The sequence below is a fragment of the Bufo gargarizans genome, chromosome 3 (assembly GCF_014858855.1).
Source record: "Bufo gargarizans isolate SCDJY-AF-19 chromosome 3, ASM1485885v1, whole genome shotgun sequence".
NCBI classification, from domain to species: domain Eukaryota; kingdom Metazoa; phylum Chordata; class Amphibia; order Anura; family Bufonidae; genus Bufo; species Bufo gargarizans.
Genome location: NC_058082.1, coordinates 568,018,919 through 568,037,998, shown reverse-complemented (window position 1 = coordinate 568,037,998; position 19,080 = coordinate 568,018,919). Strand labels below are relative to the sequence as shown.

The 19,080-nt window shown below is 52.7% G+C and overlaps 1 pseudogene; it reads right to left on the bottom strand.

Moving 5' to 3' along the window:
• Positions 1 to 6,154: 6,154 nt before the first annotated feature.
• LOC122931836 lies at positions 6,155 to 19,077 on the bottom strand (annotated as a pseudogene).
• Positions 19,078 to 19,080: the final 3 nt, after the last annotated feature.

The window sequence follows — 19,080 nt, the reverse complement described above, 5'->3', positions numbered from 1 at the left end:
ACAGTAAAGTCCATAGTCTCACTGCTCTTACAGTAGAGTCCATAGCTCACAGTATAGAGTCCATAGTCTCACTGCTCTTACAGTAAGAGTCCATAGTCTCACTGCTCTTACAGTATAGAGTCCATAGTCTCACTGCTCTTACAGTAAGAGTCCATAGTCTCACTGCTCTTACAGTAAGAGTCCATAGTCTCACTGCTCTTACAGTATAGAGTCCATAGTCTCACTGCTCTTACAGTAAGAGTCCATAGTCTCACTGCTCTTACAGTAAAGTCCATAGTCTCACTGCTCTTACAGTATAGAGTCCATAGTCTCACTGCTCTTACAGTAGAGTCCATAGTCTCACTGCTCTTACAGTAGAGTCCATAGTCTCACTGCTCTTACAGTAAGAGTCCATAGTCTCACTGCTCTTACAGTAAGTCCATAGTCTCACAGTATAGAGTCCATAGTCTCACTGCTCTTACAGTAAGAGTCCATAGTCTCACTGCTCTTACAGTATAGAGTCCAAGTTCACGCTCTTACAGTAAAGAGTCCATAGTCTCACGGCTCTTACAGTATAGAGTCCATAGTCTCACAGCTCTTACAGTAAAGAGTCCATAGTCTCCTGCTCTTACAGTATAGAGTCCATAGTCTCACTGCTCTTACAGTAAAGAGTCCATAGTCTCAACTGCTCTTACAGTAAAGAGTCCATAGTCTCACTGCTCTTACAGTAAGAGTCCATAGTCTCACTGCTCTTACAGTATAGAGTCCATAGTCTCACTGCTCTTACAGTAAAGAGTCCATAGGTCTCACTCGCTCTTACAGTAAGAGTCCATAGTCTCACTGCTCTTACAGTAAGAGTCCTACAGTCAAGTCTCACTGCTCTTACAGTAAGAGTCCATAGTCGCACTGCTCTTACAGTATAGAGTCCATAGTCTCACTGCTCTTACAGTAAGAGTCCATAGTCTCACTGTCTCTTACAGTATAGAGTCCATAGTCTCACCGCTTACAGTATAGAGTCCATAGTCTCACCGCTCTTACGTAAAGAGGTCCATAGTCTCACTGCTCTTACAGTATAGAGTCCATAGTCTCACTGCTCTTACAGTAAGAGTCCATAGTCTCACTGCTCTTACAGTAAAGTCCATAGTCTCACTGCTCTTACAGTATAGAGTCCATAGTCTCACTGCTCTTACAGTAAGAGTCCATAGTCTCACTGCTCTTACAGTAAGAGTCCATAGTCTCACTGCTCTTACAGTAGAGTCCATAGTCTCACTGCTCTTACAGTATAGAGTCCATAGTCTCACTGCTCTTACAGTAAGAGTCCATAGTCTCACTGCTCTTACAGTAAAGTCCATAGTCTCACTGCTCTTACAGTAAGAGTCCATAGTCTCACTGCTCTTACAGTAAGAGTCCATAGTCTCACTGCTCTTACAGTAAGAGTCCATAGTCTCACTGCTCTTACAGTATAGAGTCCATAGTCTCACTGCTCTTACAGTAAGAGTCCATAGTCTCACTGCTCTTACAGTATAGAGTCCATAGTCTCACTGCTCTTACAGTAAGAGTCCATAGTCTCACTGCTCTTACAGTAAGAGTCCATAGTCTCACTGCTCTTACAGTAAGAGTCCATAGTCTCACTGCTCTTACAGTAAGAGTCCATAGTCTCACTGCTCTTACAGTAAGAGTCCATAGTCTCACTGCTCTTACAGTAAGAGTCCATAGTCTCACTGCTCTTACAGTAAGAGTCCATAGTCTCACTGCTCTTACAGTAAGAGTCCATAGTCTCACTGCTCTTACAGTAAGAGTCCATAGTCTCACTGCTCTTACAGTAAAGAGTCCATAGTCTCACTGCTCTTACAGTAAGAGTCCATAGTCTCACTGCTCTTACAGTAGAGTCCATAGTCTCACTGCTCTTACAGTAAGAGTCCATAGTCTCACTGCTCTTACAGTATAGAGTCCATAGTCTCACTGCTCTTACAGTAAGAGTCCATAGTCTCACTGCTCTTACAGTAAGAGTCCATAGTCTCACTGCTCTTACAGTAAGAGTCCATAGTCTCACTGCTCTTACAGTAAGAGTCCATAGTCTCACTGCTCTTACAGTAAAGCCATAGTCTCACTGCTCTTACGTAAAGAGTCCATAGTCTCACTGCTCTTACAGTATAGAGTCCATAGTCTCACTGCTCTTACAGTAAGAGTCCATAGTCTCACTGCTCTTACAGTAAAGAGTCCATAGTCTCACTGCTCTTACAGTAAGAGTCCATAGTCTCACTGCTCTTACAGTAAAGAGTCCATAGTCTCACTGCTCTTACAGTATAGAGTCCATAGTCTCACTGCTCTTACAGTAAGAGTCCATAGTCTCACTGCTCTTACAGTAGAGTCCATAGTCTCACTGCTCTTACAGTAGAGTCCATAGTCTCACTGCTCTTACAGTATAGAGTGCATAGTCTCACTGCTCTTACAGTATAGAGTCCATAGTCTCACTGCTCTTACAGTAAGAGTCCATAGTCTCACTGCTCTTACAGTAAGAGTCCATAGTCTCACTGCTCTTACAGTAAAGTCCATAGTCTCACTGCTCTTACAGTATAGAGTCCATAGTCTCACTGCTCTTACAGTATAGAGTCCATAGTCTCACTGCTCTTACAGTAGAGTCCATAGTCTCACTGCTCTTACAGTAAGAGTCCATAGTCTCACTGCTCTTACAGTAGAGTCCATAGTCTCACTGCTCTTACAGTAGAGTCCATAGTCTCACTGCTCTTACAGTAAGAGTCCATAGTCTCACTGCTCTTACAGTAAGAGTCCATAGTCTCACTGCTCTTACAGTAGAGTCCATAGTCTCACTGCTCTTACAGTAAGAGTCCATAGTCTCACTGCTCTTACAGTATAGAGTCCATAGTCTCACTGCTCTTACAGTATAGAGTCCATAGTCTCACTGCTCTTACAGTAGAGTCCAGTCTCTGCTCTTACAGTATAGAGTCCATAGTCTCGCTGCTCTTACAGTAAGAGTCCACAGTCTCACTGCTCTTACAGTAAAGAATCCCCTTTATGTGTAGAAACTTTCTTTCCTCTAGAGGCAGAGGACGTCCACTACCGTCATCTATTTATACCAGGACTGGACAAGAGATCTCTGCACGGCCCCCTGATATATTACACACGGTTATTAGATGCCCTCAGTCTTTTTTTTTCTAGACTAAATCACTACTTTTGATAATCCTTGGTATTGTAGTCCGCCCCTTTCCCATTACCAATTCTGCTAGGTCTTTCCTGGATCTGTGTGTGTGTCTCCCCCCCCCCTCCCAGTAACACAGGCTGGCTCCGTGTGTCCTCCCCAGTAACACAGGCTGGATCCGTGTGTTCCTCCCCAGTAACACCGGCTGGATCCGTGTGTCCTCCCCAGTAACACAGGCTGGATCCGTGTGTCCTCCCCAGTACACAGGCTGGATCCGTGTGTCCTCCCCCAGTAACACAGGCTGGATCCGTGTGTCCCCCCCAGTAACACAGGCTGGATCCGTGTGTCCCACCCCAGTAACACAGAGCTGGATCCGTTGTGTCCCCCCCCAGTAACACAGGCTGGATCCGTGTGTCCTTCCCAAGTAAACACAGCTGGATCCGTGTGTCCTCCCCAGTAACACAGGCTGGATCCGTGTGTCCCTCCCAGTAACACAGGCATGGATCCGTGCGTCCCTCCCAGTAACACAGGCTGAGATCCGTGCGTCCCTCCCAGTAACACAGGCTGGATCCGTGCGTCCTCCCAGTAACACAGGCGGATCCGTGCGCCTTCCCAGTAACACAGGCTGGATCCGTGCGTCCCTCCCAGTAACACAGGCTGGATCCGGGCGTCCCTCCCAGTAACACAGGCTGGAATCCGTGCGTCCCTCCCAGTAACACAGGCTGGATCCGTGCTCCCTCCAGTAACACAGGCTGGATCCGTGCGTCCCTCCCAGTAACACAGGCTGGATCCGTGCGTCCTTCCCAGTAAACACAGCTGGATCCGTGCGTCCTTCCAGTAACACAGGCTGGATCCGTGCTCCCTCCCAGTAACACAGGCTGGATCCGTGCGTCCCTCCCAGTAACACAGGCTGGATCGTGCGTCCCCCCCAGTACACGCTTCCTGGTCCCCCCCAGTAACACAGTGCTGGACTCAGTGTGTCCCCCCCAGTAAACACAGGCTGGATCCGTGTGTGTCCCCCCCAGTTGTTGAGTACAACCTCCTCCTCCCTGCTGACAGAAAGATGGGGAGAGCATAGAGAGCCTTCAGAAGCAGCAAGATGGAAGGAAATGGTCAACGAAGATGAATTGGGACGCCGCTCCACCCAGCGCTCCGCAGTCACTTCTTTTATGCCGGGTTGGTGCTTTTTTTTTTTGCAAAATTCTAAACACCATGTACACAGATCCTGCTGCCTGCAGCCTCCACTAGGGGGGGCTCCGGAGCTCTTACACTCACTACACGCTCCCACCGAAGCCAATAGGGGATGATCACAATGCTCACTACAGTTCCAGTCTACAAGACTATAGATCTCCTCCCTGCACAGGGACCTCTGTCACAGGGTATGCTCTACACCTCTCAGACATCTATAGGTGACGGTCACAGCTCACCTCCTCCTCCTCCCTGCACAGGGACCTCTGTCACAGGGTATGCTCACTACACTCTCATAGACGTCTATAGGTGACGGTCACAGCTCACCTCCTCCTCCTCCCTGCACAGGGACCTCTGTCACAGGGTATGCTCTCTACACTCTCAGACGTCTATAGGTGATGGTCACAGCTCACCTCCTCCTCCTCCTCCTCCTCCTCCCTGCAACAGGGACCTCTGTCACAGGGTATGCTCTCTACACTCTCATAGATGTCTATAGGTGACGGTCACAGCTCACCACCTCCTCCTCCCTGCACAGGGACCTCTGTCACAGGGTATGCTCACTACACTCTCATAGACGTCTATAGGTGACGGTCACAGCTCACCTCCTCCTCCCTGCACAGGGACCTCTGTCACAGGGTATGCTCTCTACACTCTCATAGATGTCTATAGGTGACGGTCACAGCTCACCACCTCCTCCTCCCTGCACAGGGACCTCTGTCACAGGGTATGCTCTCTACACTCTCTCAGACAATCTATAGGTGACGGTCACAGCTCACCTCCTCCTCCTCCTGCACAGGGACCTGCTGTCACAGGGTATGCTCACTACACTCTCATAGATGTCTATAGGTTACAGTCACAGCTCACCTCCTCCTCCCTGCACAGGGACCTCTGTCACAGGGTATGCTCACTACACTCTCATAGATGTCTATAGGTGACTGTCACAGCTCACCACCTCCTCCTCCCTGCACAGGGACCTCTGTCACAGGGTATGCTCACTACACTCTCAGACATCTATAGGTGACGGTCACAGCTCACCTCCTCCTCCCTGCACAGGGACCTCTGTCACAGGGTATGCTCACTACACTCTCATAGATGTCTATAGGTGACTGTCACAGCTCACCTCCTCCTCCTCCCTGCACAGGGACCTCTGTCACAGGGTATGCTCACTACACTCTCAGACATCTATAGGTGACGGTCACAGCTCACCTCCTCCTCCTCCTTGCACAGGGACCTCTGTCACAGGGTATGCTCTCTACACTCTCAGACGTCTATAGGTGACGGTCACAGCTCACCTCCTCCTCCTCCCTGCACAGGGATCTCTGTCACAGGGTATGCTCTCTACACTCTCAGACGTCTATAGGTGACGGTCACAGCTCACCACCTCCTCCTCCCTGCACAGGGATCTCTGTCACAGGGTATGCTCACTACACTCTCAGACGTCTATAGGTGACGGTCACAGCTCACCTCCTCCCTGCACAGGGACCTGTCACAGGGTATGCTCACTACACCTCTCATAGATGTCTATAGGTTACAGTCACAGCTACCCTCCTCCTCCTCCCTGCTCAGGGACCTCTGTCACAGGGTATGCTCTCTACACTCTCAGACGTCTATAGGTGATGGTCACAGCTCACCTCCTCCTCCCTGCTCAGGGACCTCTGGATCTCCTGTATACACTGGATCACAATGTGTGCGCAGCGCCGCTCACCACTACAGTACTGTCAGGGCTTAAGACCCTATCTAAAATTGCTTTATTACACGACAACATATAGAAAACGCCACACAATGGACATATAAATATAAAGTGTCTCTGAGCACAGTATATACGCGTCAGCCAGAAGAGCCCCCGAGACCTTGTGGAGGTGCCTGAAACATTAACGTAGACCCCGAAACAGCAGAACGCAGGTCCGTCAGTGTCAGCTTGGTGAACGTTGCTGCCATTTCCAGTCGGCATGAACCTTCTTGGGGCAAATCCTTCTTCTTCTCCTGGAGCTGCAGAGATCTTCTCCCTCTACGGTCCCCTGACAGACGAACGCTGCCAAGAAGAGAAATGCCCTAATCCAATCAGTGCAAAAGAACGGGCAGGAAGGGCGGGACAGGGGCGAGCGTCCGCACCAGAGCGGGGGGCGAGCGGCCGCACGCAGAAACGGGGGCAGCGGGACAGGGGCGAGCGTCCGCACCGAACGGGGGCGAGCGTCCGCACCAGACGGGGGCAAGCGTGACAGGGGCGAGCGTGCCGCACCAAGACTGGGGCAGCGGGACAGGGGCGAGCGTCCGCACCAGACGGGGGCAGCGGGACAGGGGCGAGCGTCCGCAGAGACGATGTGGGGAAGGACACCCTCTGGAGGGCGCTGCTGATCTCCGCTGTCTGGATGAGGCTGTAAGTCCCCGGATGTCTCCTCACCTGTGAATGACCACGTCCTTGTGCTGTCCCACCCGGTAGATCCGGTCGCAGGCCTGATCCTCCAAAGCCGGATTCCTGGAACAATATAACAGGAAGCTGAGTTCAGCGAAACCTCAGGACCCAAAATCACCGCCCCCCCCCCCCCCCCCACTGCTCCTCTGCGTCAGAGCAGTGGAGGTTGGGTCTACATAGCACCCCCTCCATAGACCCGCTCGCCGTTTATCCTCAGCTTCAGACCATCTAGGAGGGACATACAGCTCAGGATGAACAGAATGCCAGAACTGCAGTAGACACTGACACTGCAGGGTCAGAACTTACCAGTGACTAATCCCACTTTACCTTTGCGTTCTTTCTTCTAATGCTGTGCTCCATCATGTCTCCAGTCAAACCCAGAGCTGCAGTCACTGTTTCAGTGCTGGACATGACAAGCTCAGCCTGCGCTGTGCAGCGCCCCCTAATGTAACCCCCCCCACAGTACACCACACCCCCCAGGGTCAAGAGGTTGTTACCAGTGCATGTCCATCAGGAAGAGGTGATTCCACCAATCAGGTTCAGCCCCACACCTCCAGCGCAGAGCGACACAGCATGACCTGCATGGGAGACGCAAAGACGTCACTTCCGCGTCCACAGAGCGCAGATCCTGAGGTCACATGACCACTGCAGAGCAGGCTGGGAATTCCGCAGCGTATTCCTACCTGTGGTCCTCGGGGGTTGGTATTGAACTCTTCCACAAGGTCCATCCGGAGCTTAGGGTTGACGGAGCCGTCGATGGTGGCATGAGACATCCCGATGCGCTTTAGATGGACGCCCACAATCCTCAGCATGCTGGTCCCACTGCGACACGATGACGCTGCAGACGAGAGGACGCCAGTAAGGCTGGGTGACAACCAACATGGCCGCCGGCGCAGAGGAGCTCATACTTCTGCCGAGGGCTCTTTAACCTCACATCAAAATGGGAAAAACCCTCCAAAAATGGCACTTTATCATCGTAGATTTTAATGTGTTTGCAGTAAATCTTGTTGGCGCACGACTCCGGGGACACAACTGCCACTGTTAACCCCTTAGGGACATCGTACAGTTTAGCCTTAAGGAGCGGTAACATCTCCCCCTTTGTGTTCCAGCAGTCAGAACTTAAAGGGGTTGTCCGGGTTCAGAGCTGAACCCGGACATACCCTTATTTTTCACCCCGGCAGCCCTCCTGAGCCTGGCATCGGAGCATCTCATGCTCCGATGCGCTCCCGTGCCCTGCGCTAGATCGCGCAGGGCACAGGCTCTTGTGTTTACAATAACACACTGCCGGGCGGTAACTTCCGCCCAGCAGTGTGTTCGGTGACGTCACCGGCTCTGAGGGCGGGCTTTAGCTCTGCCCTAGCCGTTTTACTGGCTAGGGCAGAGCCAAATCCCGCCCATCAGTGCCGGGACGTCACCGGGGTTCCTGTCAGCCCCATAGAGAGCCCCGTATGTCACCGGAACCAGAAAATGCCTTTGCCCTGCGCGATTTAGCGCAGGGCAAAGGAGAGCATCGGAGCTGAAACTGCTCCGATGCTCATGTCAGGGGGGCTGCCGGGGTGAAAATGGAGGTCTGTCCAGGTTCAGCTCTGAACCTGGACAACCCCTTATTTTTTTTTTCTTCACTAACTTTTTATGTTTATAATTGCGGGATTAGATTTTTTTTTTATTTTTATTTTTTTTTTAAAGCCAGTCCTGTGGTATAATACAGTTGCATTAAATACATGCTATTTGGGGGGAAAGAAAAAAAAGATTGGGGGACAAAAAAAAAAAAAAAAAAAAAGCATCAATTTAACATTGGTGGAATTTATTGACGGCGTTCATGGTCAGTACGCGAATGATAACGACACATTTCTCTATATTTTTCTCTCCTCCTGCAGCTGTCAGCTCTGCCAGTGCCCCCTCACCCCCACCTCCCCACCCCCCACCCCGAAGGGGCGGCTGCTCATATCTCTGAGAGAGGTGGCAGATAGAGATATGGGCCTTGTATATGAAAGCCGCCTCACAGTGATTGGGCTGAGCAGCAGTGCTGCAATTCCTGTATCGGGCTGTGACACAAGCCGAGAGCAGCGGCGCCGATGGGGGGGAGGGGGGGGGGGTACGACACCCACTGTGAGCCCTATATAAAGTACCCAATAATATTGCACAACCCCTTTAACAGCCTCCTCCAGGAAACAGGGGCCCCAGAGACCTCACCTCTTCTGGGGAACAGCGCTAGAGTTTATGGTCTTCAGTCTGGCGATAAGGCGTCGATCTAGAGAAAAAAAAGAAATCAATGACTCACTGCCTACACACGACCCCCCCCCCCAGCCCCCAGTTGTCATCCTGAGGTCCTGGAACACTCTTACTACCAACGTACCCCCCAGTTTTTCATCCTGTGGTCCTGGCATCACTGACTACTCTCGACCCCCCAGTTTTTATCCTGAGGTCCTGGCATCACTGACTACACACGACCCCCCAGTTTTCATCCTGAGGTCCTGGCATCACTGACTACACACGACCCCCCCAGTTTTCATCCTGAGGTCCTGGCATCACTGACTACACACGACCCCCCAGTTTTCATCCTTAGGTCCTGGCATCACTGACTACACACGACCCCCCAGTTTTTATCCTGAGGTCCTGGTATCACTGACTACTCTTGACCTCCCAGTTTGTTCTCACCTTGGTGCTTCCACTTTCGCTCTCAAAACAGTTCAGCCTGGAAGTTGGTTCCGTTCAGGGAGACGGGTGGACTTGGGGTCTGGGCTCTGAAGTTCACACAAGGTCAGGGCATTGAGTTGCTCTTCCAGGGTCAGGCTCAGCCCCTCATTCTTCAGCTCAAGCTGGTCCAGAGTCTGGGGTGAGGGGACAGACGGTCACATCAACATCACCTCTATATTATCACACGGTGACCCGATTACTTGTCCTATGGACCATCACCTGGCCCATCCACCCTGGGGCACTTACCGTCTTCAGCAGAGATAAGTGGCCGCAGCACTGGCGCAGGCGGAGCAGAAGTGACAGGATGTGGATCGGTGCTGGATCCCTGAGGAAGCGGCGGGGCCGAAACGTCACCCTGACTGGGGCCGAACTCCCGAGCAACTGTCAGAAAGGAGAGTTATCGTCACGGGGGATAAAGAGGAGTGCCAAAAAGAGTGAGGCGTGAGCCCCAGGAGGCCAAAAGAGTGAGGCGTTGAGCCACCAGGAGGCCAAAAAGAGTGAGGCGTGAGCCACCAGGAGGCCAAAAGAGTGAGGCGTGAGCCACCAGGAGGCAAAAGAGTGAGCTGAGCCACCAGGACCAATAAATAGTGAGGCATGAGCCACCATGAGGCCAAAAAGAGTGAGGCGTGAGCCACCAGAGGCCAAAAGTGAGCGTGAGCCACCAGGAGGCCAAAAAGAGTGAGGCGTGAGCCACCAGGAGGCCCAAAAAGAGTGAGGCGTGAGCCACCAGGAGGCCAAAAAGAGTGAGGCGTGAGCCACCAGGAGGCCAAAAAGAGTGAGGCGTGAGCCACCAGGAGGCCTGTACCTTTGTCAAAGGGATTGTCTGCGCTCCCGGAGTCTTGTGTGTGAGGCGCCTCCGTGTCTCCTCAGGTAATGCTGGAGCGTCGATCTGAGCAGAAAAGAAAAACAAAACATGAGAGTGAGAGAGTCCGGACCCCTGACCCCACTGCCCACCCCGTACCCCCCCCCCCCCCCCACACATCTACCCCTATCTACAGACTGCACCCCCCCCCCCCCCCATTTCTGCCCACCACACTGCAACCACCCCTTCTACCCACCACACCGTACCCCCCCCCCCTCCCCAACCTCACCCACTATACTGCCGCTTCTCCACCAGCCATCTAACCAACACACCAGCCCCCTTCTCTACCCGCCACACTGGCCCCGCCCCACCGACCACCTACCTGCTGCACTGACTCCTCCTCACTACATCTACCACCAACCCACTGCACAGGCTCCTCCCCATTTCACTGACCTCACCCACCTACCACTACATCCTCGGAGGGGACCCCAGTATGTGGGCCTCACCTGGATCGGGCAAATATCACATCGTACACGGCCTGCTCCTGAGGGGATAAGGTCAGCTGATGCAGCTCGCTCGTCCTCTGGGGGAGATCAACCTGAAGCCAGAAAATGGGGGGTCATTTACACTGAACCCCGACACCTGCAGATAATGTGGTGTCCATGTACAATCCACCCCCCAGAATCCTCGAGGACCGCGCAGTGAACTCATTACACCTTCTGCGCCAGGCTCCTGACCGCGTCCATCTGCACCATTATTGTAAAATTATGTTGTTTTACGATTGTCTCGCCAATTGTGGGGGCGTGGTCTGGATTTAGCGGAAGGGGCGGAGCCTCCAAGATTTACTATAATCTGCGCCAAAGATTGAAGAAAATTATAGTGAACCTGAATTGTCTGTCGTACGGACGGCACAACAGGCACCGGATCTACTAACAGACCTGCTGCTCTTTACTACTCCGCCCCATAGTCTCATCCCTGAGGGGGCGTTACCAGTGGTCGCCCCATGTGGTCCAGCTGGTCTTTGGTCCTCCGCAGCAGCAAGCTCTTGGTCAGGATTGTCACCGCTCGCCTCCTTTCCTGCTGCCGTTGTCCACCTGACTTTTCCACAGCTTGAACTCATCAACGGGGCAGCGCAGGAACCTGCAGGAGACAGGAGAAATCGCCACTGAAGACTATGAGGCAGGAACCTGCAGGAGTTACCTCCACCGAGGACTATGAGGAGCAGGACCTGCAGGAGATACCTCCACCGAGGACTATGAGGAGCAGGGACCTGCAGGATACCTCCACCGAGGACTATGAGGACAGGACCGGACGCAGGAGATACCTCCAACCGAGGACTATGAGGAGCAGGGACCTGCAGAGATACCTCCACCGAGGACTATGAGGAGCAGGGACCTGCAGGAGATACCTCCACCGAGGACTATGAGGAGCAGGGACCTGCAGGAGATACCTCCACCGAGGACTATGAGGAGCAGGAAACTTCAGAGATACCTCCACTGAGGAGCAATAGGAGACAGAAGATATCTCATCTGAAAACTATGAGGAGCAGAAACCTGCAGGTGACAGGAGAAACTCCCACTGAAGACTATGAGGAGCAATAAACTGCAAGAGATACCTCCACTGAGGACTATGAGGAGCACAGGAGACAGAAGATATCTTGAGAACTATGAGGAGCATGCACCTCCCTCCACTGAGGAGCAAAAACTGTAGGAGATACCTCCACGGAGGACTATGAAGAGCAAGAACCTGCAGAAAACAGAGATACCTCTTCGGAGGACTATGAAGAGCAGCAGGAGACAGAAGATACCTTAACGGAGGATTATGAGGAGCAAGAACTGCAGGAGAAACCTCCACTGAGGACTATGAAGAGCAAGAACCTGAAGGAAACCGGAGATACCTCCACAGAAGACTATGAGGAGCAGAAACTTGGAGGAGACAGGAATTACTACCATTGAGAACTATGAGGAGTAGGAACCTGCAGAAGAGATTTCCACTGAGAAATTGAAGAGCCAGGAACCTGCAAGGAGACAGGAGATCCCTCCAGAGGACTATTGGGAGTAGCAGGAGACAAAAAAAACACCTCCACTGAGGACCGGAACCTGCAGGAGATACCTCCACTGATGACTGCGAGCACCTTCAGTGCTGCCCAGGAGGTTAGAGAACCACTATGTAGATGTCGAGGTCATGTGACCACTGTATGGCGCTGTGTACAGATGGTGGGCCATCGGTCTACTCACCTCAGCAGAGAGTAGAGGTCCAGTAGGTTGTTCTGTATGGGGGTCCCGGTCACTGCCCAGCGCCCCGGCTCTCAGCTTGCACACGGCGATGGACGTCGCACCTTGGGGTTTTTAATATTGTGAGCCTCATCCAGAATGATGCGGGCCCAGGCCAGACGCAGCAGAGGAGAGGAGGCCGCCCGGTCCTGCAATGAGAACGCCCCCAGAGTGACTGGACTGCACGGCATGCTGGGAGATGTAGTGCTCACACCGGGCAGCAGGGTGACCACATCTCATACAACACAGCAAAGGACAGAGGAGAGGTTATAGCCCGAGAGCCTAAGCTAGCAGAACTGTGACTGCAGCTCTGGATGTGTCTGGAGTATAAGACGTGATGTAACACTAGAATACTGACTGCAGCTCTGGATGTGACTGGAGTATAAGACATGACTACTGAATCCAGACTGCAGCTCTGGATGTGACTGAAGTATAATGTGTGATGCAACGCTAGAATACAGACTGCAGCTCTGGCTGTGACTGGAGTATAAGACGTGATGCAGCTCTGGCTGTGACTGGAGTATAAGACGTGATGTGACGCAGGGTTTCCATAGGGTGCAGACGGTCACCCACCTCCAGGTCCTGGTCTTTGGCCGGTGCCTCCCCTTCCTCCTTCTTTGCAGGAATCTCTTTGGACACGAGGCTATAGGTGGTGACCACAATGTCGTACTGCGCCAGCCTAGAGGGGGCGACACACACGATGACACATTCACCTCACCTCCTTTTCAAGACCTCTGCTTGCTCTTAGTGATTGGAAACAAGGTGGTTTCCATCAATAGTCTGAAAACAAGTTCTTACAGCAGGGGAATTGTTACAGTTGCGTCACGCCCACACAATCCTCCGCCATCTAAACAGACTGGCACCACCCCAATGGATACATTGTAACAATAGGACAGAGGACAGTCTACACTGATACACTGTAACAAACCATCAGCTGAGCAGAGACAGAAAGGTTTTTCAGCTTTTCATGTTCAGATTCATGTTTCCATTCAGGGACAGGAGGCAGAGATGTAGTAAAGCTCCAGAGTTTATTCTCAGCAGTGTATCTGGAGCTCGGCGCCCCCCTGACAACACCGACGGGCACAGTCGCCCTGACACAGAGTCACTTCCACAATCAGTTTCGCAGAACAGCAGAATTCTGCATTTAGGTTCCCCTTTATTCTACCTCCCAATAAATGTGAATAAAACCACCGGGCCCCGAGTGCCGCTGATCACATGACTGTCAGGGGCCCCCGAGTGATGCCGGTCACAAGGCCGTCATGGGCCCCGGGTCGGAGTGTGGCGATGCCAGTTTTGTGTCACCCTCACCATACACACTAACTCCAGTACCACCGCGCCCCGCTTCCCCAATGCCCATCCTTACCGCAGCTTTTCCCCTCCCCTCCTCACCCGGGCGGGGGGAAATGGAGGGGCATTGTAGGGTTTGGATAAAGCGGTCTTCTTACATTTTAATACCGATGACCTTGGACAGGTCATGAATGTCTGATCAGTGCGGGCCTCCCCACCGCTCCCCTCCGCCCATCCTCACGGCCTGCTATTGGCTGCTCCCCCATTTGATCGGCAATGCAGGGATCTGGAGCGACGTAGGTGCTGGGGAGCAGGTAAGTATAATGTATGCGAAGGGCCCAGGCATTAGGGTGGAGGTGTCATTAAAGAGGTTGGATAGCCCCATATAAAGCTGATTTCTTAACTTTTAATACTGATGACCTCCTGGGTGTCGGACCCCGACCGATCAGATACTGATGACCAATGCTGAGAATAGGTCGTCATCAGTATCAAAATGTCAGAAAACCCTTTTAAAAAAAGGACCACTGCACGGGGCAATGCCACCATCTAGGGTCATGTGTGGGGCAATGCCGCCATCTAGGGTCATGTACCGGGCAATGCCGCCATCTAGGGTCATGTACCGGGTAATGCCGCCATCTTACTCACATCTTACAGTCCTTCTCCCGGTTGGCGCCATGATACAGGTAAACCCGCAGGCGCCCGTCACTCACTCTCTTCTCCACTTCCTTCTTCCAATGATGAACCAGTGAGGCCGGACAGATAATAAGAGTCCCACGGGAAACAGTCAGCGTGGAGTCTGGGAACAGATGGGAAAGATAGCCTTCTATGTTTCCATCACCCCTGCTAGACCGGACAGTAAACCCCAAAAAAAACCACCAGACAGACCAGGGTATTCCCATCATCCACCTGTTTTAGAGATCCAGGACTCCAATTTCTTCTCTTTCTCCTCTGACTTCTGTCGCTGTTTCTGGACAAGAATGAGGGCGATCATGGTCAGCGTCTTCCCCAAACCCATGTCATCGGCTGCAGAGAAAAGAGACATACCTATATAATCTGTATGTAGTGAGCTCCCTCTAGTGGAGGCTGTATAATCTGTATGTAGTGAGCTCCCTCTAGTGGTGGCTGTATAATCTGTATGTAGTGAGCTCCCTCTAGTGGTGGCTGTATAATCTGTATGTACTGAGCTCCCTCTAGTGGTGGCTGTATAATCTGTATGTACTGAGCTCCCTCTAGTGGTGGCTGTATAATCTTATGTAGTGAGCTCCCCTAGTGGTGGCTGTATAATCTGTATGTAGTGAGCCCTCTAGCGGTGGCTGTATAATCTGTATGTAGTGAGCTCCCTCTAGTGGTGCTGTATAATCTGTATGTAGTGAGCTCCCTCTAGTGATGGCTGTATAATCTGTATGTAGTGAGCTCCCTCTAGTGGTGACTGTATATCTGTATGTAGTGAGCTCCTCTAGTGGTGGCTGTATAATCTGTTTGGTAGTGAGCTCCCTCTAGTGGTGGCTGTATAATCTGTATGCAGTGAGCTCCCTCTAGTGGTGGCTGTATAATCTGTATGTAGTGAGCTCCCTCTAGTGGTGGCTGTATACTCTGTATGTAGTGAGCTCCCTCTAGTGGTGGCTGTATACTCTGTATGTAGTGAGCTCCCTCTAGTGGTGGCTGTATAATCTGTTTGTAGTGAGCTCCCTCTAGTGGTGGCTGTATAATCTGTATGTAGTGAGCTCCCTCTAGTGGTGGCTGTATAATCTGTATGTAGTGAGCTCCCTCTAGTGGTGGCTGTATAATCTGTATGCAGTGAGCTCCCTCTAGTGGTGGCTGTATAATCTGTATGCAGTGAGCTCCCTCTAGTGGTGGCTGTATAATCTGTATGCAGTGAGCTCCCTCTAGTGGTGACTGTATAATCTGTATGCAGTGAGCTCCCTCTAGTGGTGGCTGTATAATCTGTATGCAGTGAGCTCCCTCTAGTGGTGGCTGTATAATCTGTATGCAGTGAGCTCCCTCTAGTGGTGGCTGTATAATCTGTATGCAGTGAGCTCCCTCTAGTGGTGGCTGTATAATCTGTATGCAGTGAGCTCCCTCTAGTGGTGGCTGTATAATCTGTATGTAGTGAGCTCCCTCTAGTGGTGGCTGTATAATCTGTATGCAGTGAGCTCCCTCTAGTGGTGGCTGTATAATCTGAAGAATTGATCAACAAATGTATAAAAAAAAAAAAGACACGTCACAGGGGAATCTGGGGACGTCGGCCACTGAAGACCACTGTGCATGAAATGTGCTAAGACGACGACCGCCAGCGGTCCCAGTGGCCGGGAACTGACCGACGACCGCAGCAGTGGCCGGGAACTGACCGACGACCGCAGCAGTGGCCGGGAACTGACCGACGACCGCAGCAGTGGCCGGGAACTGACCGACGACCGCAGCAGTGGCCGGATGCAGCCCAAGTTAATGACCAGGTGTGGTAAGAAACAGCTTCCAGCGACCCGTCTGCCACCGAACAAAAAATAAAACAATAATGCAGTTAGCGGTACCTGGTACCAGGCTGCGTTCCTGAAGTAACTGTCCGTCTGTCCTGCATACTGAAGACCTTTAGGAGGGGCCAGGAGAAAACATCCAAGAGAGCAGCTCCACCGAGGACGTGGTCAGGGTCAGATGTGTCTTGCTGCCACCACCTCTGGCATCGGCCGGGTGCCATGTTGGGGACTGGTCGGTGGGGAGCTCACTCATGTGTTCACAGCCTCGATGACTGTTACTTTACTAAAACTTTTTTTATTTTTTTTTTTACACCTGTCGCGTTACGTCTATTCCTTCCCAAATCTCAGAACTGGTGGCGATACAGCTGTAGAACCCGTTCCATCAATGTCAGATAGGAGCAGGTCCCAGATGTGGGGCCCACACCTAGAACGTGACCAGAGAGCGGCCGCCCTCCACACACCGCTGGCTCTGCTATTCCTGGCAGTGCCATAGAGGTGAATGGAGAGGTGGCGGTGCAGGGGTCATGCCATCTGGATAGGAGCTGGTCCCTGAGGTGGGACCTGCACCCATAGTGACAGGCCATCAATGTCCCTATAAATAATACAGTGACCAGACTTATTTCTAGCGGATCGTTTCCTGTAGAAGGTTTTCCTTCCCCGTTTCCGGGGCTGTGCACCATTTTGAGTTCAGCTCTGGGGCCACTGTAGAGGCCAGAACAATGAGCGGGGCCACTTACCCAGAATCCCTCCCTGCGGCTGCTGAGCCTCCCTCCACTGTAGCCAGGCCAGGGCTTGTTTCTGGTGCAGGAGCAGCGGGACCTGGAATACGAAGCTGAAGTTACACTGCCGATACAAGGAGAGGTGTGGGGGCCACACCTGGGGGTCAATGCGTTTACCTTCAGGCCTCGGGGGTCCTCCGTGGTGTTCTCCGGACCGGGGCAGGATTCCAGGCTCTTGTGGAGGTGGTCGATGGCCTCACTTGTCGCATTTCTAACAGCAAAGAGCTTTTCTTCCGTCATTCTCCCGCCGTACAGACTCTGCCACTGCGGGGCCACTGAGGAGACAGCCAATAAGAAAGAGTCCTGAGGGCAGAGCATCAGCAACAAAATGGTGGAGCACCGCCAATCATACCAGACTATTCATGCAATCCGAGTCTCTCCAATGTAAGGGAACTACAACACCCAGCATGTCCTGACAGCTGCAATGATGGCAGTGGTCGGCAGCTCCAGGGACATGGTGGGAGTCGTAGTGAGCGGGAGAGTCACAGGCTGCGGATGTCAGGAAGCGTTGGTGAGGAGTGGACTCCTGCGATCATGTGACTCATACGTGCGAGAGGCGGCGGTGGGAAGGACATACATGTCATATCCGGACCACAACGCCCCCGCGGACCCATCCACCACTAGATGTGACCCGCCACTCACCCCCATACAGGCTGCTGTAGTTCTGGCTCATGGTTAACCCTTGGAGGCCCAGGGCACTGGGAGGAAGCTCATGGAAGCTCAAAGGCTTTACCCCTCGATTTCCCTCCGCTGGGCCGGCGCTGCTCAACACGTTGCCAGGGTCAGGCTTTGGTCTCATCTCTTCAGCTCTACCTGGAGGAGTAGAAGAAAAACTGTCACTCACTACTGCTCCAGCCCCACCTACTGCGCCCGCTGCTGGGCTCACCCCTCCCCTAACATGACCACCCACCGGCCCCGTCCTCCCCCGCTCCCACCCTTCCCTGACAACACCCAACAGCCCCATCACCCACCTGCCCCTAACAGAATCATCCCCTATTCCAGTTTTCTGCTAACAGCGATCTCCCCCCCCCCCCCCATACCTCCTTTTGACAACCCTGTCTTCAGCACTTTCCTTGCCCAGTCCACACCTAAGACCACGCTCTCTCGGCCCCGTCCTCTCCTGATGCTGCCCTTCCCTGGCCCAGTCCTTCTCTGAAGTCACCCTCCAATGGCCCTGTCCTCCTGACACCATCCTCAGCTGAAGCTGCTGGTCTCCCTCTCCCAACCCTGTCCTCAGCTGATGCCACCCGTCCGCACCGCCATCTTTACCTGGTTGGATCACAGCCTGGCTACAGAGAGACAGAGACCCGAGTGCATCTTCTAGGTCCTGCACCTGTTTCAGGAGTCGTCCTCCCCCATCTGGCAGCGCCTTCAGGTTTACAGACGCCAGAGTGGCCTGAAATACATGAGGGATAAAAGTCAATGATGTCTCTGGGGGCGGAGTCAATGAGGACTAAAGACAAAGGACAATGACTAGGGTGAAACTGAGGAGGCCAGTGAACTCAAGGGGCCCCTGCCTGTGTGGTGGACACCCCTTACCTGGCAGAGATCCCCACCTTACCACATGTGACCATAGGGAGATCCTCACCTTCTTCTGCTGCAGCTGAGCCGAGAGCATGGCGTGCTGGGCGGCTGAGCTCGGACCCTCTGCCTGCGGGGTGAAGCCTGGGAAGGAGGTGATGGTTCTCTGTTTGCCTTCTCCTGATGGCCTCAGTGCTGTCACCTTATCCTTTCCAGGCTGAGAACTCACAAACACAACGTCGTCATCATCGTCTGCAGGTTCCTGCCTGGGATCTGATGGCGAAACGCTGGTGACCTTCGAGGACTCTCCTTCCTTCTGAACCATCTCCTCTGGAAGCTTCTTCTTTATCGTCACCCCAGCTGGCAGCTCCTTCTCTCTCCATCCCTGAAATGATGGTTCACTGTCCTCCACAACCTTCTGTCCACCATCGCTGGCAGACTGGGTCCTCCTGACCTCACAACTCCATGATCTGTCCTCTGGTTTCTTCCCCATAGTGGCCGCTCTGCTCT